Here is a 23,775-nt window from a genome sequence, read left to right as displayed (position 1 = left end):
TAGTTCTCCGACCCGGTTCCCTAAAGGGTACTCTTAAACAGAGCTGATGAAAAGAAATCCATGTTAAATGAATTCACAGGAGTAAAAACAGAAGAGTGACTTCTATATACATTTGAACTGTAGTTTCAGAAACCGCTACTGAAAAAGCAACATGCTGATTTATGTCTACTAAATGAACTCCTAAGGAAATGGCAACCCACTCCAGTACTCTTGCCTGGAAAATCCCATGAACCGAGGAGCCTGGTAGGCTACAGTCCATGGGGTCGCAGAGAGTCAGACATGACTAAATGAACTCCTCTGAATGACATATAAAACCAAAATGACAGAAATGCTAAAAATAACAGTATTTTCTTCTCTTCAAATTTTTATATGGAAAACAAAGTAAAAATTCAATATTATGTCACCATTATACAATTTTAAGTCCCCTTGCTTTTCAAGCAACCCCTTCAGTGCCAAGTACCCAGTGTTTATAAGTCATGTCATTACTGTATGATACCAACATTTATACAGTATTTATTCCTACCTCCATAGCTATATATTTATCTACTCTATAACACATACATTTATAACAGAATTGTTATACATTTTAACACCTCAAAACTTACAAATTCAGAGTTTTCGAAAAGTATTAGCCAAAAAAATTTCTTCAAATTACAATAGGCCACCTACTGTGGATGCTCAAATTGTAAATTGCGATATTTTTAAACTGGCAGGACTCATCTATACAAAGAAAAACAAAGTATTACTTACTAATTTCTCCAAGAAAAAAAAATGCTCTCTCTTCTAATTATATTAGTTAGGTTGAGCCTAAAATATCTGAAGTAGCCTTTTTTCTGGATTCTGTTTTTGCTTTCTGGATTGTTTTGTTTGATTTGGTTTTAATATTTATTTGGCTGCATAGGATCCCAGTTGTAGCACACAGGATCTTCTTCCTTGCATTGTGCAGGATCTTTCGTTGTGGTGCATGGACTATCTAGTTGTGGCATGCAGGCTCAGCAGCTGAGGAGCACTGGCTTAGTTGCTCCACGGCATGTGGGATCCTAGTTCCCCAACCAGGGATCAAACCCACGTCCGCTGCATTGAACCACTAGACCATCAGGAAAGTCCTGGACTCTTAATAGTTTGACCAAGTCCTTTAAAAGCAAAGCCTTAAAATATTAATGTATCTAATGGAACTATGTGAAAGCTTTTCAAACTACTTTCTCCCAGAGTTCTCAAATGTTTGGGGCGGGGGGTGGGGTGGGGAGAGGTCTTGGGCAGTGAGAATACACTGAAATCCCAGCCCTCAGGACAGTGAAACTGAGCAGGATCCTATGGGGCTCCTGAGTACAAAAGTCTTTCTGTTTCTTGTTTGCAGGAAACAGGTTTCATTCAGCCTCCTTGACCTTCCTTACAAAGGGTAGGTTCAAACAGTGGCTAATCAGGGAAGGAATGGAATGCAAAAACAAGGGAGGAGCACTGAAGAAACCACAGTGCAGGGACTTCCCTGGAGTCCAGTGGTTTACACTGCTTGCGCTTCAAGGGGCATGGGTTCAACTCCTGGTCATTCTTGGTCAGGGAGCTAAGATCCCACAAGCCATGAGAAAGTGAAGTTGCTCAGTCGTGTCCGACTCTTTGCAACCCCATGGATTGTAGCCTACCAGGCTCCTCCGGCCACGGAATTTTCCAGGCCAAGAGTACTGGAGTGGGTTGCCATTTCCTTCTCCAGGGGATCTTCCCCACCCAGGGATTGAAACCGGATCGCCTGCATTGCTGACAGTCACTTTACCATCTGAGCCATCAGGGAAACCAATCAGAAAGAAGCCATAATCTGTAGCCCTCACCCCAAATTCTGCCTGTGAAAACTTACCACAAACCATCACAAAGTTTGGGATTTTTGAGCACAAGCCACATGTTCTCCTTGTATGGCCCTGCAATAAATCTTTTTCTGCTTCAGACTCTAACATTTCAGTTTATCTGGCCTCACTGTGCATCAGGCACACAAACTTTGCTCAGTAATAATAGCTGATGGAGATGGAAAATATGAGATATACACATATGAATGATACACAGTAGACTACCCGTCACCTGAGCAACATAACCATTAGTGAAAAGACTCAAAGAACATCCAAAAATTTAGCAAAGAAAGCAGAGCAGAGATGACTGAAAATGCCTTTTCTAGCAGAATGTTAAACTAAAACCTTTAAAGACCCCAGTGAGTAGGACTTAAGATTGACTGGAAAGTGAGTGGAAGAGACAAGATGATGAAAAACAGAGAAAGAGGAAAGTATTAGACAAAACAGGAAATGTGAATGATGTTGGTTGGTTTTGTTAGGGGAAATACTGACTGAAACTGCCCACCTGGGCCAGGCAAGATAGCAGTCACTTGCATGAGTTATCTTAACAACAGGAGATCCTGGTAAGGAATGTGGAACTGACAAGCTATTGAACGTGAAGTCGCTCAGTCGTGTCTGACTCTTTGTGACCCCACGGACTGTAGCCTACCAAGCTTCTCTGTCCATGGGATTTTCCAGGCAAGAATACTGGAGTGGGTTGCCATTTCCTTCTCCAGTCAAGCTGTTAGGTTAGTGCAAAAGTAACTGTGGTTTCAGACCGTGACTTTTAAATCATTGTAACTAGGCTCAATCACATCTTTATTATCAAAATAGGAACCATTACAACCAACATATTTTTGCCAATGAGAAAAGTTTGTTGATTCCTGTAGCATAAAAATCTGTGCTTCGGGATTCGATGAACTCTTGGAAAGCATTTTCTGTCTCCTGCTGGATGTAGAAGTGTTTTCCCTGCAAAAAGTTGTCCAAATGCTTGAAGAAGTGGTAGTTGGTTGGTAAGAGGTCAGGTGAATACAGTGGATGAGACAAAACCTTGTAGCCCCATTAGTTCAACTTTTGAAGTGTTGGTTGTGTGACATGCAGTTGGGCATTGCCATGGAGAAGAATCGGGCCCTTTCTGTTGACCAACACTGGCAGGAGGCATTGCAGTTTTTGATGCATTTCATTGATGTGCTGAGCATACTTCTCAGATGTAATAGGTTTGCTGGAATTCAGAAAGCTGTAGTCGATTAGATCAGCAGCAGACCACAAAACAGTGACTATGACCTTTTCTGGTACAAGTTTGGCTTTGGGAATTGCTTGGAAGCTTCTTCTGGTCCAATCACTGAGCCATCACTGCTGGCCGTCATATAAAATTCACTTTTTGTCCCACATCACAATCCAATCAAGAAATGGTTTGTTGTTGCTGCACAGAATAAGAGAAAATGGAACGATATTTTTGATTTGTGGTCAGCTTATGAGGCAAAAACTTATTTTTTTCACATCTCTCCAATTTGCTTCAAATGCGGGATGACCAAAGAATGGTTGAGGATGACGTTGAGTTCTTTGGCAACTTCTTGTGTAGTTTTAAGACGAGCAGCTTCAATGACGGCTCTCAATTGGTCATTTTCAACTTCCGATGGCCAGCCACTGCAATCTTCATCTTCAAGGCTCTCATCTTCTTTGCAAAACTTCTTGAACCACCACCACACTGTACATTCATTACATGTACACTGTACATTCCTGGGCTACATGTGTTGTTGATGTTGTGAGTTCTCTCTGATTCTCATGACCCATCCTGAACTCGAGTAACAAAATCGCTCAAATTTGCTTTTTGTCTAACATCATTTCCTAGTCTAAAATAAATATAAAATACACAGCAACTAGTAAGTCATTAGTTTAAAAAAAAAAAAAGCAAGAAATGCACATTAAAATGATGTATAACACAGCTACATTTATTTAAGAATGTATTCCAGGGAGGAGCCAAGATGGCGGAGGAGTAGGACGGGGAGACCACTTTCTCTCCTACAAATTCATCAAAAAAATAACTGAATGCAGAGCAAACTTCACAAAACAACTTCTGATCGCTAGCTGAGGTCATCAGGCGCCCAGAAAAGCAGCCCACTGTCTTCGAAAGGAGGTAGGACAAAATATAAAAGATAAAAAGTGAGACAAAAGAGCTAAGGACGGAAATCCGTCCCGGGAAGGGAGTCTTAATAGAGAACGTTTCCAGACACCAGGAAACCCTCGCACTGGCGGGCCTGGGGGAAGTGTTTGAATCTCGGAGGGCAACCTGACTGGGAGGGAAACAATAAATAAAACCCACAGATTACGAGCCTAAAAGCAACTCCCAGCAAAAAAGTACCCCAGATGCCCGCATCCGCCACCAGCAAGTGGGGGCAGAACGGAGAGGAGCGGGCGGCATTGCTTGGGGTAGGGTCCGGGCCTGAGTGCCCTGAGGACAATCGGAGGGAGCTTTTGTGAGTTGCCAACTTGAACTGTGGGAGAGCAAAAGACAGAGAGAAAATTAACCGGCCCGAACACACTGCCGGCCGTTCGCAGAACAAAGGGACCGAGAAAGTCCAGAGAAGAGCTCGCAGGCTGCGGACCGGCCCAGCCCCATCGGAGGCAGGAGGCAGGGGGGAGGGGAAGGGGGCAGGCTCGGCCCCAAGGACCGCATGCCCTGCCGCACTACAAACAGGCCCCCAGTTTCTAATCAAAGACCTCCTGAGATTCTGGATGATCAACATCCGCCGGGAGGGTCGCGGCGAGACACAGGGCGCAGGCACCCGACCGGCGCGGGCTGGGGCTGGGGCCACGGAGGGCGGAAGGCGCGCGCACCCGACTGGCGCCGGCGGAAACTGAGACTAGGACCGCAGAAGGGAGTGGGAGCACCGCACCCGGGGAGAGTGCGCCCGTCAAGCCCCTGGCTGCCTGGGCCGCTCTGACGGGGAAGGCACAGAGAGCAGGCGCAGCTTTTCCTTCCGCGCTTTTGTGGAACACCCGAGGGCTGGAACCGCGCACAGCGCGCTCCATATAGAGCAGCTGGGAGCCTGAGCAGCGCAGACGGAGAAAGCAGCGCCAGCCTCTCCCGGCGGCGCCAGCCCCTCCCCACAGCGCGACGGAACTAGCTACCTGAATAAGAGTCCACCTCCGCCCGCCTGTGTCAGGGCGGAAATGAGGCTCTGAAGAGACCGGCAAACAGAAGCCAAATAAACAAAGGGAACCGCTTCAGAAGGGACCGGTGCAACAGATTAAAATCCCTCTAGAAAACACCGACTACACCGGAAGGGGCCTGTAGATATTGAGAAGTGTAAGCTGGAACGAGGAGCTATCTGAAACTGAGCCGAACCCACACTGACCGCAACAGCTCCGGAGAAATTCCTAGATATATTTTTACTTTTTTAAGTAAGGGAAAAAAAATTTTTTATTTTTTCTCTTTTATTTTCCTTTAAAATTCCCTATTACTCCCCCATTACTCCTTAACTTTCATTTTCATAGATTTTTACGATTTTTTTAATTAGGGAAAATTTTTTTTTCTTCTTTTTTTTTCCTTTTTCTCTTCTATTTTCTATTTTTCTTTTTCTCTTATTTCTTTTAAAGTCCTCTAGTACTCCTCTACTACTCCTTAATTTTCATTTTCAATACACTATAACCTTACAAAAAAAAAAAAAAAGGAGAAGCCCTATTTTTAAACCAAACTTAATATAAATTTCTAAAATTTTTTGTGTGTGTTTTGGTTTTTGTTTTTAATATAGTATTTTTAAGAGTCTAACCTCTACTCTAGATTTTTAATTTTTGTTTTTCAGTATATGATATAAATTGTGAACACTTAAGAATCCAATATTCAGTTCCCATTTTTATTCAGGAGTGTGTTGATTACTCTCTCCCAATCTTGACTCTCCGTTTTCTACCTCAGAACACCTCTATTTCCTCCTTTCCCCTTCTCTTCCCAGTCCAATTCTGTGAATCTTTGTGGGTGTCTGGGCTATGGAGAACACTCTGGGAACAGAGAACTGTGTAGATCTGTCTCTCTCCTCTTGAGTCCCCCTTTTTCTCCTCCTACTCATCTCTATCTCCCTCCCTCCTCTCCTCTTCTTCATGTAACTCTGTGAACCTCTCTGGGTGTCCCTAACGGGGGAGAATCTTTTCACCATTAACCTAGAAGTTTTATTATCAGTGCTGTATAGTTGGAGAAGTCCTGAGACTACAGGAAGAATAAAACTGAAATCCAGAGGCAGGAGACTTAAGCCCAAAACCTGAGAAAACCAGAAAACTCCTGACTACATGGAACTTTAAGTAATAAGTGACCGTCCAAAAGCCTCCATACCTACACTGGAACCAACCACCACCCAAGAGCCAAGAAGTTTTAGAGCAAGACATACCACGCAAATTCTCCAGCAACGCAGGAACATAGCCCTGAACGTCAACATACAGGCTGCCCAAGGTCACACCTAACACATAGACCCATCTCAAAACTCATTACTGGGCACTCCACTGCTCTCCAAAGAGAAGAAATCAAGTTCCACGCACCAGAACACCGACGCAAGCTTCCTTAACCAAGAAACCTTGACAAGCCAATCGTCTAACCCCACCCACTGGGTAAAACCTCCACAATAAAAAGGAACCACAGACCTTCAGAATACAGAAAGCCCACTCCAGACACAGCAATCTAAACAAGATGAGAAGGCAGAGAAATACCCAACAGGTAAAGGAACATGAAAAATGCCCACCAAGTCAAACAAAAGAGGAGGAGATAGGGAATCTACCTGAAAAAGAATTTAGAATAATGATAATAAAAATGATCCAAAATCTTGAAAACAAAATGGAGTTACAGATAAATAGCCTGGAGACAAAGATTGAAAAGATGCAAGAAATGTTTAATAAAGACCTAGAAGAAATAAAAAAGAGTCAATTAAAAATGAATAATGCAATGAATGAGATCAAAAACACTCTGGAGGGAACCAGAGTAGAATAACGGAGACAGAAGATAGGATAAGTGAGGTAGAAGATTAAATGGTGGAAATAAATGAAGCTGAGAGGAAAAAAGAAAAAAGGATCAAAAGAAATGAGGACAACCTAAGGGACCTCTGGGACAATGTGAAACGCCCCAACATTCAAATCATAGGAGTCCCAGAAGAAGAAAACAAAAAGAAAGGCCATGAGAAAATACTCGAGGAGATAATAGCTGAAAACTTCCCTAAAATGGGGAAAGAAATAGCCACCCAAGTCCAAGAAACACAGAGAGTCCCAAACAGGATAAACCCAAGGCGAAACACCCCAAGACACATATTAATCAAATTAGCAAAGATCAAACACAAAGAACAAATACTAAAAGCAGCAAGGGAGAAACAACAAATAACACACAAAGGGATTCCCATAAGGATAACAGCTGATCTATCAATAGAAACCCTCCAGGTCAGAAGGGAATGGCAGGACATACTGAAAGTAATGAAAGAGAATAACCTACAATCTAGATTACTGTACCCAGCAAGGATCTCATTCAGATATGAAGGAGAATTCAAAAGCTTTACAGACAAGCAAAAGCTGAGAGAATTCAGCACCACCAAACCAGCTCTTCAACAAATGCTAAAGGATCTTCTCTAGACAGGAAATGCAGAAAGGCTGTATAAACGTGAACCCAAAATAACAAAGTAAATGGCAACGGGACCACACCTATCAATAATTACCTTAAATGTAAATGGGTTGAATGCCCCAACCAAAAGACAAAGATTGGCTGAATGGATACAAAAACAAGACCCCTATATATGCTGTCTACAAGAGACCCACCTCAAAACAAGAGACACATACAGACTAAAAGTGAAGGGCTGGAAAAAAATATTTCACGCAAACGGAGACCAAAAGAAAGCAGGAGTCGCAATACTCATATCAGATAAAATAGACTTTCAAATAAAGGATGTGAAAAGAGACAAAGAAGGACACTACATAATGATCAAAGGATCAATCCAAGAAGAAGATATAACAATTACAAATATATATGCACCCAACATAGGAGCACCGCAATATGTACGGCAAACGCTAACGAGTGTGAAAGAGGAAATTAATAGTAACACAATAATAGTGGGAGACTTTAACACCCCACTCACAACTATGGATAGATCAACTAAACAGAAAATTAACAAGGAAACACAAACCTTAAATGACACAATGGACCAGCTAGACCTAATTGATATCTATAGGACATTTCACCCCAAAACAATCAACTTCACCTTTTTCTCAAGTGCACACGGAACATTCTCCAGAATAGATCACATCCTGGGCCATAAATCTGGTCTTGGAAAATTCAAAAAAATTGAAATCATTCCAGTCATCTTTTCTGACCACAGTGCAGTAAGATTAGATCTCAATTACAGGGAAAAAATTGTTAAAAATTCAAACATATGGAGGCTAAATAACACACTTCTGAATAACCAACAAATCATAGAAGAAATCAAAATATGTATAGAAATGAATGAAAATGAAAACACAACAACCCAAAACCTATGGGACACTGTAAAAGCAGTGCTAAGGGGAAGGTTCATAGCATTACAGGCTTACATCAAGAAACAAGAAAGAAGCCAAATAAATAACCTAACTCTATACCTAAAGCAATTAGAGAAGGAAGAAATGAAGAACCCCAGGGTTAGCAGAAGGAAAGAAATCTTAAAAATTAGGGCAGAAATAAATGCAAAAGAAACTAAAGAGACCATAGCAAAAATCAACAAAGCTAAAAGCTGGTTTTTTGAAAAAATAAACAAAATTGACAAACCATTAGCAAGACTCATTAAGAAACAAAGAGAGAAGAACCAAATTAACAAAATTAGAAATGAAAATGGAGAGATCACAACAGACAACTCTGAAATACAAAGGATCATAAGAGACTACTACCAGCAGCTCTATGCCAATAAAATGGACAACTTGGATGAAATGGACAAATTCTTAGAAAAGTATAACTTTCCAAAACTGAACCAGGAAGAAATAGAAGATCTTAACAGACCCATCACAAGCAAGGAAATCGAAACTGTAATCAAAAATCTTCCAGCAAACAAAAGCCCAGGACCAGATGGCTTCATAGCTGAATTCTACCAAAAATTTAGAGAAGAGCTAACACCTATCTTACTCAAACTCTTCCAGAAAATTGCAGAAGAAGGTAAGCTTCCAAACTCATTCTATGAGGCCACCATCACCCTAATTCCAAAACCAGACAAAGATGCCACAAAAAAAGAAAACTACAGGCCAATATCACTGATGAACATAGATGCAAAAATCCTTAACAAAATTCTAGCAAACAGAATCCAACAACATATTAAAAAAATCATACACCATGACCAAGTGGGCTTTATCCCAGGAATGCAAGGATTCTTTAATATTCGCAAATCAATCAATGTAATACACCACATTAACAAATTGAAAGATAAAAACCATATGATTATCTCAATAGATGCAGAGAAAGCTTTGACAAAATTCAACACTCATTTATGATTAAAACTCTCCAGAAAGCAGGAATAGAAGGAACATACCTCAACATAATAAAAGCTATATATGACAAACCCACAGCAAGCATCACCCTCAATGGTGAAAAATTGAAAGCATTTCTCCTGAAATCAGGAACAAGACAAGGGTGCCCACTCTCACCACTACTATTCAACATAGTGTTGGAAGTTTTGGCCACAGCAATCAGAGCAGAAAAAGAAGCAAAAGGAATCCAGATAGGAAAAGAAGAAGTGAAACTCTCACTGTTTGCAGATGACATGATCCTCTACATAGAAAACCCTAAAGACTCTTCCAGAAAATTACTAGAGCTAATCAATGAATATAGTAAAATTGCAGGATATAAAATTAACACACAGAAATCCCTTGCATTCCTATATACTAACAATGAAAAAACAGAAAGAGAAATTAAGGAAACAATACCATTCACCATTGCAACAAAAAGAATAAAATACTTAGGACTATATCTACCTAAAGAAACAAAAGACCTATACATAGAAAACTATAAAACACTGATGAAAGAAATCAAAGAGGACACAAAAAGATGGAGAAACATACCGTGTTCATGGATCGGAAGAATCAATATTGTCAAAATGGCTATTCTACCCAAAGCAATCTATAGATTCAATGCAATCCCTATCAAGCTACCAACGGTATTTTTCACAGAACTAGAACAAATAATTTCACAATTTGTATGGAAATACAAAAAACCTCGAATAGCCAAAGTAATCTTGAGAAAGAAGAATGGAACTGGAGGAATCAACCTGCCTGACTTCAGACTCTACTATAAAGCCACAGTCATCAAGACAGTATGGTACTGGCACAAAGACAGAAATATAGACCAAAGGAACAGAATAGAAAGCCTAGAGATAAATCCACGAACCTATGGACACCTTATCTTTGACAAAGGAGGCAAGGATATACAATGGAAAAAAGACAACCTCTTTAACAAGTGGTGCTGGGAAAGCTGGTCAACCACTTGTAAAAGAATGAAACTAGAACACTTTCTAACACCATACACAAAAATAAACTCAAAATGAATTAAAGATCTAAATGTAAGACCAGAAACTTTAAAACTCCTAGAGGAGAACATAGGCAAAACACTCTCCGACATAAATCACAGCAAGATCCTCTATGACCCACCTCCCAGAATACTGGAAATAAAAGCAAAACTAAACAAATGGGACCTAATGAAACTTAAAAGCTTTTGCACAACAAAGGAAACTACAAGTAAGGTGAAAAGACAGCCCTCAGATTGGGAGAAAATAATAGCAAATGAAGAAACAGACAAAGGATTAATCTCAAAAATATACAAGCAACTCCTGAAGCTCAATTCCAGAAAAATAAATGACCCAATAAAAAAAATGGGCCAAAAAACTAAACAGACATGTCTCCAAAGAAGACATACAGATGGCTAACAAACACATGAAAAGATGCTCAACATCACTCATTATTAGAGAAATGCAAATCAAAACCACAATGAGGTACCATTACACGCCAGTCAGGATGGCTGCTCTCCAAAAGTCTACAAGCAATAAATGCTGGAGAGGGTGTGGAGAAAAGGGAACCCTCTTACACTGTTGGTGGGAATGCAAACTAGTACAGCCGCTATGGAAAACAGTGTGGAGATTTCTTAAAAAACTGGAAATAGAACTGCCATATGACCCAGCAATACCACTTCTGGGTATACACACTGAGGAAACCAGATCTGAAAGAGACACGTGCACCCCACTGTTCATCGCAGCACTGTTTATAATAGCCAGGACATGGAAGCAACCTAGATGCCCATCAGCAGATGAATGGATAAGGAAGCTGTGGTACATATACACCATGGAATATTACTCAGCCGTTAAAAAGAATTCATTTGAATCAGTTCTGAGATGGATGAAACTGGAGCCCATTATACAGAGTGAAGTAAGCCAGAAAGATAAAGAACATTACAGCATACTAACACATATATATGGAATTTAGAAAGATGGTAACGCTAACCCTATATGCAAAAAAGCAAAAGAGACACAGAAGTACAGAACAGACTTTTGAACTCTGTGGGAGAAGGTGAGGGTGGGATGTTTCGAAAGAACAGCATGTATATTATCTATGGTGAAACAGATCACCAGCCCAGGTGGGATGCATGAGACAAGTGCTCGGGCCTGGTGCACTGGGAAGACCCAGGGGAATCGGGTGGAGAGGGAGGTGGGAGGGGGGGATCGGGATGGGGAATATGTGTAACTCTATGGCTGATTCATGTCAATGTATGACAAAACCCACTGAAATGTTGTGAAGTGATTAGCCTCCAACTAACAAAAAAAAAAAAAAAAAGAGAATGTATTCCAATATCAAATGGCAAAGTTCAACAATGCAAAACCGCAACTACTTTTGCACCAATCTAATACTACCAACCAGAAGAATTCAGGAAAGGTCACAAAGAGAAAGGAGATGCCAGTCCATATGTCCTACCAACCTCCCAGAATGCCCACTCGAATCCATCTTGGCTGAGTGTTACATGTACCACCAGGAAGGACCCTGAGTCATAGACATCCTGGAAACTAACCCCACCACCATAAAACCTGAGTCAGCGAGCCACACGGCAGGGCAGTTCTCCTGGGTTCCCTCACCCTCCTGCTCTCCACCTGGGTGCTCCTTCCCAATGAAGTCTCTTGCCTTCTCAGCACATGTGTCTTCTCAAACAATTCATCTCCCAGTGTCAGACAAGGGCCCATTCTCAGGCCCTAGAAAGGGTTCCCCTTCCTGCTACAGTTTTAAGGACAAAACATAGAGAACCTATGTCCCCTGGAAAAAATAAAGAGTTTTATAAAATTACTTGTTCACATTAAGGTTATTCAAATAGTATTTTTAGTTTCTTTTGCTTGTTTGATTTCAATTACATGCCCCTCTTCATTCTGAAATTTTTCAATAGGTATGATGCTTCCCCAACCAAAAACAAAACACTCAAAAAAGTGACACACACACACAAAAAAGGTTCTTTTCTCATTAAACCCTATTAATGCTTTTGCACTCGCACAGAGTCGGACACAACTGAAGCGACTGAGCAGCAGCAGCAGCAAAAAAAACTGAACTGCTTAATAAATGAAGGGTTTTTTCCAACTACTAAAATGTTGTCCAATGCAGAAATATACTGAAAGAGAGGAAAGGGAAGAATTCATTCATTCCACTGAGTGCTGGGTACAATTCTGGGCACTGTTGGGGCACTGCTTGTCGCACTGGTGAGAGATGGCAGTGAACAAATTCTAGTCCCTGTCCGCAGGGAACTTAAAATTCCAACGAGGGTAAACAGGACATACAGTATGCCAGACGGTGTTAAGGCAAGAAATAAAGAGGGACTCAGGGAAAGAGGGTTTTATTTTTCATAGAGAGGTCAGGGAAAGCCTCAAAGATTAAGATGACATTTGAGACGATCTGTTGAAGGAAAAAGTGCAAGTTAGTTGATTTATATGTGGGAAAAGTACCAGAAAGAAAAAGGCATACATGTAAAAAGGCCTGAGGCAGGAACACCCTTGACATGTTTGTGAAATAGCAAGGAAACAGGACATCATAGTTGAAGCAAAACAGTGATAAGAGTTGAAGTCAGAAAAGAAGGGGAGGGTGGCAGGAGAGGGGCTAAACCATTTCTGGTCTTAACACTTTACCCCCTACTCATTTCAGTTCACTCAAATCTTACTCAGCATTACAAAAAGAAGCCTGGGATCTTGAGATGTGGTAATGAGTAATTAAGACATTTCTTTTCACCATATTCATCATACCCTGGAATCAGGACCCTTCTCAATTAAGTACTGGGTTAAGTAAGTCCAGAAGCATGGGTGGGGGGTACATATCATGTGTGTTACAAAGGTATCAGTAAAAGCTGCTGAAATCAGGTCTTAATCTACCTAACTCAACTTAAAACATACTCAGTCAGCTTCTCAAGGCACGAACTCTGTACCTTAGTCACATCTTGCCCACAGATCAGCTGTTGCCACACATGCCAAAAAACTTGCAACTTCCAAAGACTATAGCAGTCTCCTTATCCTCACCCTCCTTGGCAATCAGACCATTCTCGTTCACATTCCTTTTCCCCTTATACTCCAAAACTTCTACTATAAACAAAGAATGCTGCCCACCATTCCAGTTCTATAAGGATCAAGCTACATACAGGCAGTGCAGTCACCCTGTCCACAGCCCCCCGCTGCCCCCGGGAGAATTCAGAATGGAGAAAAACTCTGTGCTTTGGATATGCAGACTCCTAAACAGTAAGCTGATTGGCAGTAATCTTTCTATGCCTGACTATATGTTTTTTCCAGGCAAAAATAACATACACATACACACACACACACACACACACACACACATCTCCTGATTTCTCTCCTGCTTCTTTTGAACAGTCCCCTAACAGTCACTGAGAGACTATTTCCTGGGCTTCAGGGTCCCTGAATAATGTTCCTGAAACAAACTTAACTCACTTTTACATTCTGAGTTACTCTTTCAGTGGAAGTGAAACAAAGCAGGACCCTGTGGGACCCTTCCAGGTATAAAAGCCTTTCTGTGTCCCCTATTTCTTAGCTGCAGGAAAAAGGTTTGAGCCTCCTAAACCTTCTCTGCATTCCAAAGAATGGATTCATACTAATTAGATGTTACTAATGCAGAAACACGCAAATTAAAAGATGCTTGCTCCTTGGAAGAAAAGCTATGATCCACCTAGACAGCATATTAAAAAGCAGAGACATTACTTTGCCAACAAAGGTCTGTACAGTCAAACTACGCTTTTTCCAGTAGTCATGTATGGATGTGAGAGTTGGACCACAGAGAAAGCTAAGCGTCGAAGAATTGATGCTTTTGAACTGTGGTGTTGGAGAAGACTCTTGAGAGTCCCTTGGACTGCAAGGAGATCAAACCAGTCAATTCTAAAGGAGATCAACCCTGAATATTCATCAGAAGGGCTGATGCTGAAACTTCAATACTTCGGCCACCTGATGCAAAGAGCCAACTCATTAGAAAAGACCTTGATGCTGGAAAAGACTGAAGGCAGAAGGAGAAGGGACGACAGAGGATGCGATGGTTGGATGGCATCACTGACTCAGTGAACATGAGTTTGAGTAAGCTCTCTGGGACATAGTGGAGGACAGGGAAGCCTGGTATGCTGCAATCCAAGGGGTCACAAAGAGTCAGACACAACTGAGCAACTGAACAACAACAATGCAGAAACAAAGAAAAAGCAGTCAAGATACATAGTTCAACAGTAAAAGAGTCCTGGTTCCTCCTCAAGGGATATAGTAAGGGGTAATATAATGGCTCAGATGGTAAACAATCTGCCTGCAATGTGGGAGACCTAGGTTTGATCCCTGGATCGGGGAGATCCCTCAGAGAAGGGAATGGCTCCTCACTCTAGTATTCTTGCCTGAAGAATTCCATGGACAGAGGAGCCTGGGGAGGCTACAGTCCGTGGGGTCACAAAGAGTCAGTCAGTCAACTACTTTTCAACACATAACTAACTGATACATTCTTCAAATTGTTCTTCAGGAACAATTCCAGGTGGAAGATGGTAACTTCAGGCTCACACCGCAGACTGGTCCAACCAGAAGGTTGCTGATTTGAGGTTCCTGGAATAGCACCCTGTTACCTCTTTACCAGTCAATCAGAAGAAAGTTACCACTCTATCGTTCTCTCCCCAAATGCTGCCCTGTCACCCCAAAAGTTGCCTTTAAACATTTTTCCCTGAAAACCACCAGGAGTTCAGGTCTTTTGAGCACAAACCATACATTCTCCTTGTGCAGGCAGGTAGGGTAGAGAGTCCCCAGAGAAAGAAAACTAGGCATGGTTTTCTTGACAAAAGAGAAGCCATTTTTGGCCTTAAGAAATTTTGTGATGTAAGTCTGGTCACAAAGCTTGCCCTTGAACAGGTCTCAGTAATTAAAGATCTTAAGGGAAGTAAGCGAATGTATGGAACAAAGGAAAAAGACTCAAAAAACAATAGTTCAGCGATTAATCAATTCTAGTTCCTCCTCAAGGGATATACAATAAAACTTCCAGTTCAGCAGGAACTAAGGTCCTCACCAAGGTGGAAGCTGGAATAATGCTGACCTCTAATCAACTAAAGCTTCTGTTGACCTCTGGCCCAATTTTATGCTGAATTTTCTTCAGCTCAAACCACTTCATGAGTATGTATGTACCCTTAGGTTAAGACTTTCCAAATTTCGCTGTTGGAGAGACACTATTTTGGGAAAACCCCCAGAGTTCTCCAAGTAATAAATCACTCTCCTGTTCTTTGCCCTGGTTGTGTCTTTTGGTTCAACAAACACTACCAAGGAGAGAACCCAGTTTTTTGAGTAACACTTGCTTGGTCCTTGCAATAAACCTTTCTCTGCTCTAAACTCTGACATTTCAGTTTGTTTGGTTTCATAGTGCACCAGGCACACAAACTTGGGTTTGATAAAGGCATTTCTTAATGCTGATGACATAAAATGTACATTTTATGGCAAGACAAGATGGATCAAAGAAACTTTTTCTCTGCCTCTCCAAACCTCCTTCCCGTTTAGCATGTATTATGCACCTCCATTAACCTGACCTCCTTAGGAGATAACATATCTTCCTAATCTCCTCAAGGGTCACAACTCCTTCAGAGATAACCTTCCCTCTTAATCTTGGAAAGGGCCCCCATGACCCATAGTTCCCATGGGGGTTGTGTAAACTGTCAATAATGTCATTTAATGTACAGCCTCTGACTCAAAATGTAACTATCTATGACCTCTCATAGGTGGAACAGTTCTTAGAACTTTCTGAGAAGCTGTTCCCAGGTTATAATCCTTAGTTTGGCTCGAATAAAAATGTTCATTTCTTTTTTAAAAGGACTTTCTAATTTTTTTCATCAACAATGCCTTTGTCCTCTTTCTCTGAGGAATTAAAGTTGATAGAAGCTGCTGCCACCCAGGACATAAGGAAGAACTCTATTGTGGACACTATCAAGTTTCTTTAGCCTCCTTCTTTCACATATCCAAGTACTGATGAAAAATAAAGAGTGACTTCTTATTACTGTCATTCCTTTTGTAAGAGGGAATACAGAAAAACATAGTACAAGGAGTGCTCCACTTCTGCCTTCTTCTGAGTTCTTCTATTAGATGAAATTGGTTTTAACGGGAACTTCAAGACGTGACCACAATAAATCTGCCTAAAATGTCTATCAATAGTCTGAAAAGGAGACTGAATGTTATAGGCTTTCTAATTTGTTTATCTTCTCAATCTCATCCCTATTGACACTCATTTCAGCCAGCCATGGACTATGATTGTCCCAGCACAACAGATGGACAGAAGGATGATGGAAGGAGGCAGACCATTAACTAGAAACTATCTAAGCACCCTGCTTTTCTAATTTACCAAAGTACTTTGTTTTTTATTTTTTATTTATTTATTTTTTTTTTTAGAACTTTTTTTTTTAAAACAAGCAGCTGATGAAGACAACCTCTAAGATCTTAAGAATCCAGAACCACCACCATGAAACAAAGATCCTATTGTCAGAACACAGTGAAGACGTGCACTAGTAGTGATAGAGATGAAGTTGGAGAAGCAAACACAGTCTCGTTCATGACCGACCTTTAAGCCATTTTAAGCTTTTATTTTTGGGCACACCACGAGGCTTGTAGTATCTTAGTTCCCCAACCAGGGATCAAACCAGCACCCTCAGCAGTGAAAGTGAGAGGTGCTAACCACTGGACTGCCAGAGAATTCACTCATTTTAAGGATTTTTTCATTTTATCCTAAGGACAACTAGAAACCATAATAAACCATAATGTGTTTTAATAAGCACAAGGTTTACAAACATATTCACATTTGCACTTTAGAAGGAGAATGCGTCTACAATAAAAAGCCTTCCAAACAGGGGTTACTTTGGACTGAATCTTAAAATGAGAAAAGAGTAGGGTTGTTTTTGGATAAAGTAACCCTTACAGAGGCATGAAAAAAAAAAAGTAGGCTGAGAGAAAGAAACACCAAGTAAAAATATATACTCTGAGCACAGAGCACAAAATATTATATTCTCGAGCTTCCGGGCTGGTGAACATATGACGATGCTGGGAGGATGGCACCGTCAGAGGGCATGGAAGCTCGGTGTCCTTTTCCCATAATTGCCCTGTGTGTCTCTCCCACCTGGCTGTTCCTGAATTATTATATCTTTTTCTAATAAAATGGTAACTTAGTAAGTAAAAAAGGAATTTAAAAATAAATTATACTCTAACTCCATAAGGTCATACCACTAGTTCATGAATTACTTGTTTCTCTGATTCACTGCCTGGCTTTGCACAGAGAATCTTTTAACCTCACAGTGGCATGGAACCAGAAACCTGACTTTCAGGCAAAGTCAGTAACACAACAGAATAGGTTAATACAGTGTTTAAATTGACTGTCCAAGAGAGGTCTCCCCTGACAATTCACTCTAAAATTACTGCATCTTATTCTTTTCCATCACTGCACTTAATACAATCTGAAATGCCATATAGTTCTTTTTTGATGTCTTAATGTCTACCTTCCCCACTTGGCTTTAAAGCTATATCTATTTGTTAACCACGGTACAGCCAGCTCTTAGCAAAGAGACTGCCAAGAAAATAGGTGATAAATACATTTCCTAACAGTTTTTGAAATCAACTCCTGCCACCAAAACTCCTACTCATACAACTGCTCACTTTATTCAATGTCTATTATTAATATAAAGCAGAAAGTAGATACTAAAAAAAAAAAAAAAAAAAAATACATAGCCCTGACTTCTTTGTGGAAACTATTAAGTGGAGGGGAGTAAAAATCAGCATGGTTATTATTGTCTGCAATGACTGTTATTAATTAAATGACTGCTTTATGCTAGATACTCTCTAAGGGGCTTTTATGTATCATTTCTAGTCTTAAAACAATCTCTGAAGTATGTAACAGAATGCCTATTTTACACATCAGAGATCTAAGCCTGAACAAGTCAAGTGATGTGACTTACCCAAGGTCACCACTTGTAGGCTACAGAACTAGGATCAGAACTCCAGTATATGACCTAAGTTCACATTACATTATATTGCTTTCCACCATACTTTATATAAAATATTCTCTATATGATTAACATTAAGTCAAAAAAGTAAAACCTAAAAAGTCAATGATGTACGTACATGTAGCCTGAAAATGGCAGGTAATATAGTAAAAAGGTGTTGTTTAGCAGAAGTTTACAGTCCTAAGTAGTGCACTGTAATAAATTCCTCCTCCAAAGGAAAAAAAAAAAGTCTTGAGTATAACTATTACCTAGTCCTATATAAGGAAGCCAAAGTTCAAGATAAGCCAAGAACTAATGAAATCAGAGCTCTGAATTTTAATCCCTTTTTGTTTAAAATAAAATTCATCCTGGGCTATCTCCCAACTTAAGTTAGACTCTAATATTCTTGATATCACATTGTTATCAGCCTAAACTGACCTGAAACACACTTTTTAACCTCAACCTACTTAGGTAGCTCTCTCATCTTAACTATCCTACTGGTATATTTTACTGCTTCTCATCATCATTGCCTACCTCCTTCACTTCATTAGCCATTATTAAATGCTAGAAAATAAAAAAGGAGTAAAACTACATTCCCAGTAGTTACCAAATGATGTATCCATATAAATGACTATCATGAAATCATTTTTTTTAATCACATTTTCAAAGAATATTTTAACACACACAAAAAAAGCCCACAAAATGATGTTAAGAAAAATACACAAACTGATTATATAAATTGATGCTGATTTTGCCAGTGTATCTATGACACAAATGCCTACATGTGTCTACCTGGATCTGCAGGTATGATACAAGAAGGAAAACAAATTATTTGGAGGAAATAAACCAAAATATTATTTCCAAGTGATGGGTATATGGGTTGTGTTTCCTTTTTATACTTTGTCTCATATAAATTTTCTACATTGAGCCTATACTACTTCTACAACCAGGAAAAAACCTACATTAAGAAAATATATTCCTCCTGTTCTTAAAACAATCCTCCTGTTGTGATATGGTATCACAACATTAAAATAAAATCTGTTAAAACCTTGTGGTTTTTTTTTTTGAAGAAAGTACTTAATCTAATACTCCACTGATTTTTATTTGGCACTAAAAAAGAAAACAAATATTCGAAAAGAAAGTACCTCAATCAGTGATATGTAGAACATTACTAATTTTGATATTTTGGATTCTCATTAATTATAAAACAGAGAGTAACCATCACCTGTAATTTTTTCAATAGAGCTCTAAAGTCACATAATTTCTTATCACAAATACCAACTAACAGTAACATCACTTTATAGCTTTCAGTGAACACTGCTGCTGCTGCGCTGCTAAGTCGCCTCAGTCGTGTCCGACCCTGTGTGACCCCATAGACGGCAGCCCACCAGGCTCCCCCGTCCCTGGGATTCTCCAGGTAAGAATATTGGAATGGGTTGCCATTTCCTTCTCCAATGCAAGAAAGTGAAAAATGAAAGTGAAGTTGTTAAGTCGTGTCTGACTCTTCGAGACCCCATGGACTGCAGCCTACCAAGCTCCTCCAACCATGGGATTTTCCAGGCAAGAGTACTGGAGTGGGTTGCCACTGCCTTCTCCAATGAACACTTTAAAGGTATCTAATTCAGTTGTTGCTCCTCTTGCTTATCCATTTTATATGTAGAATTATCAGCTAGCATGAAAAATGACTTCTCCAAAATCTAAGCTCCTAACGTAGTATCTGACAGACCAAGGGACCAAGTTAAGTGTTGTTCACAGAACTAAATTACTGAACACTCCCAAAGGCAGTATATGGGAGGGACATTTCTTCATTTTGTAAATAAGTGATGAAATCATAAAGAACAATGAACTTTCTCAAGGTTCCAAGTAGACTAGAGACTAACACATTTATGTATTTAAATAAGAAAAGGCAGAAAGGGAAATAGAAGAATGCAGTCACACTTACACAGCCAGAAGAAGGTAAGAAATGATTAGAAGACCAGAGGTAGTAAACTACAATAGACAGTTGTTGCAGTGACTGCTACCAGTCAACCTATCATTTCCCACCCCGTTCCTTAGTATCAGGACCCTTAATTTGCTACGTGGGCACTTAAATCCAGAATAAATAAATTTCCCAGTCTCCCTTTGCACCTTGCTATGGCCAGGAGACTAAGTTCTTACCAAAGAGATACAAGCAAAATTGGTTTGACCAAACCTCCAGAAAACTTCCTTAAAAGACAGCTGGTACCTGTTCCTTGCCCCCGTTTCTTTCCCTACATCAATTCTGTTCTTTGAATCTCAGATGAAATGGCTAGAGCCACTTGGACAATGAGAAAATGGGTCATGGCCTACAAATGGTGAGGCAGGGAGGAGGAAGAAACCAGAGTTACCACACCAGCTGTGGACCTCTCACCTCCAGATCATTCCCATGAGAGGAAAATGTACTTCTATCTTGTTTAAGTCACAATTATTTGGGTCCATTCTGTGTTACTCTTACAGCACAAGCTAACCTCAACTTATACAAATGATCAATGAATTTCTAGGCAGAAAACACTTAGACCTGTCTTTCTAGCAGTCTTCCAACAAATCAATAAACAGGGATTATCCAAAAACTTCTTTAGTTTACTCAAACAAATCAAAGTGTGAAGAGGAGTGCTCATCTGCAGACATTCCATTTCAGTCACATTCATTATGGATTGCTCCTTTAATGGTCAGGCAGCTGCATTAGATACTGATGTGAAAAACAAGACTAGAAATGGTATATAACAAACAAATAAAACATAAATGTATATTTTTAAGAAGTAGAAATGGAAAGTTTTCATCCCTTCCAATTTTCACATTAGACCTAACATTTCCCCTATAAAATCGTGTACATTGATAAAAGTTCTACAAATATCTATAGAAAAGCTATCCTCTTTCCTCTTCTCAATATACTCAATTTCCTCTGGAAATTGTCCTCAAACGTGAGAAGAGGCACCCCAAGTCTAGGTTAGGGTGGTGCCTAAGGCCCTGCCCTTCTGAACAAACTTCAATTCTCTCACTCATAGACCTGAAACTCTGAGCTTAGAAAGTTTGACTGGAAAATTTATTGACTGAAAAATTCAGAAGTAGCTGAACTCTTGCCATTAAAATAAACACCCTTTCCAAAGTCTGAGTGTTCAACTTCTCCTAGGATTCTATGACATACATTAATCTTTCAAATATACTTCCTTTTATACTTAAATAAGGCAAAGTAGGTTTCTGTTATTTGCAACCAAAAAAAAAAAAAAAACCCACAATGTTAAAGATAGCTAATTTCTCTACTACTGCAGAGAATGTAGTTCTAATCTAATCATTTGAATCTCCCTTGGACTGTTCCAACAAAGGTCTGTCTAGTCAAGGCTATGGTTTTTCCAATAGTCGTGTATGGATATGAGAGCTGGACTGTAAAAAGAACCGATGCTTTTGAACTGTGGTGTTGGAGAAGACTCTTGAGAGTCCCTTGGACTGCAAGGAGATCCAACCAGTCCATCCTAAAGGAGATCAGTCCTGGGTGTTCATTGGAAGGACTGATGTTGAAGCTGAAACTCCAATACCGTGGCACCTGATGCAAATAGCTAACTCACTGTAAAAGCCCCTGATGCTGGTAGATTGATGGTGGGAGCAGAAGGGGATGACAGAGGATGAGATGGTTGGAAGACATCACTGACTCAATGGACATGAGTTTGAGTAAACTCCGGGAGTTGGTGATGGAGAGGGAGGCCTGGCTTGCTGCAGGTCATGGGGTCACATAGAGTTGGACATGACTGAGTGACTGAACTGAACTGGACTGTTCCAAGATCTTTAAAGGCTTGTTACAACACAATTACGAGGCTTTTAAAAGGTCATGACTGAGAGTTACACAATGCCATATGATCCCCCTGGCACCAGATTTTTTTTAATTGAGTATTTCAAAGTTTTTTATGATGGCATTTATATCTAGAAGTGACTTCAAGAAATTCAATCAGTTCAACCCACTAATGCCATCATCTCTCTCATTTCTCTTCCCTTAGGTCTAAAGAGTTTGCTTGACAATCTTAACATCATTACAAGTTCAATTCCTGGGTTGGGAAGAGCCCCAAGGAAGGAAATAGCAATCCACTCCAGTATTCCTGCCTGGGAAATCTCACCAACAGAGGAGCCTGGCTACAGTCCTTGGGATTACAAAAGAGTCAGACACAATTTAGCAACTAAGCAACAAATTTGAATTTGATAAACAACTAACTTTGAGACTAGGTTATGTCTCATATCGCATGATGATTAACAAACTGTTGTTTGTCTGAAGTTCAAATTTAACTAGGTATACTGTATTTATATCTAACAACTCTAGTTACATAGAGTACAAAGAGTTGCCCAATACAATCTATAGATTATCTATTCTATTTACAATAGGAAGTAGAGAATTAGGAGCAAAAGTCTAAGTTAGCTACATACACAACAATGATACATACCATTAGAGCTCAAGGGGAGCTTGCAGATAACTAGTCCAGTGTTCTCACTTTAAACATTAAGGGAAAAGTGTGCCAACCAGATTGGAACATGACACCAAATAACAAATGACTAGAAAGATTGTTTATTTTCATTTGTCTTTAAAATTATTTCTAAGACCCACAAGGGAAAAGAACAAGTAAATTTCAAGACTCTGAAAAATATTCACATACCTGCCATCTCAATGGTCATTTCACATTAATGAGTGTAACCAATAAAAGAAAACAGCAAAAAAATATAACCAGTTAGACATTATTGTTATGAAAGGGAGAATTTAAGTAAATAATGTTACATATATAAAATACCTAGTTTAAGGCCTAGCACCTAACAGGGCTTCTTTTTTTTTTTTTACAACAGGACTTCTAAATGTGGTTCCCTTCTCCTCCTTGCCCCTGTTTAGTCACTAGACTATTAAAAATATTACAGGAGCTTCCAATGTGGTCTCATCTTCAAACTCGATAGTTTCTTCAACTTTGATATCAGTATAGCATTCCTAATACATCTCCCTCAGAAACATTCTAATTCATTAATAATGGCAAGATGTTCAATCTCATTTGATACCAAATTGCCAATCAAAACACTCCTAAGTTAAATTGTAAGTTCACCAGAGGAATTTTGGTGATTCATTCAGAACAAAGCAGTGTATAACAATTATAGAGTATATGCTAACGACATAAACTAAGAACTTAGACGTATACGGTAGGACGGTAACATTTCAAGCTGGGGTTTCCGAAAACTTCAGAAGCACCAGCATTTGAGTAAGAATTTGAAGAATATACAGGATTTTGATTGGTGAAAGTAGAAAGTTAAAGAAAATTTCACACAGAAAGAGCTACATGAATAAGGGCATGAAGGCAGAGGAAAAAAATGCCTTACAATCTAGCCCAAATTCTATTTTATCATACTCCACCAGGGGCACAGATGTCAATCAAGTGTCATTTCCAAGATACAGTTTAAGTTGCTTACCTCCATACCTCTGCTCAAGCTATGCCCTGCATA

The 23,775-nt window shown here is 39.8% G+C and overlaps 1 protein-coding gene across 2 annotated transcripts in view; it reads right to left on the bottom strand.

Moving 5' to 3' along the window:
* SOAT1 (sterol O-acyltransferase 1) overlaps window positions 1-23,775 on the bottom strand; it is a 70,429-nt gene that overhangs the window by 18,208 nt on the left and 28,446 nt on the right. The window lies entirely within an intron of this gene.

This window comes from Dama dama, chromosome 14, assembly GCF_033118175.1.
Source record: "Dama dama isolate Ldn47 chromosome 14, ASM3311817v1, whole genome shotgun sequence".
NCBI classification, from domain to species: Eukaryota; Metazoa; Chordata; class Mammalia; order Artiodactyla; family Cervidae; genus Dama; species Dama dama.
This window is presented reverse-complemented; position numbering and strand designations above follow the sequence as displayed.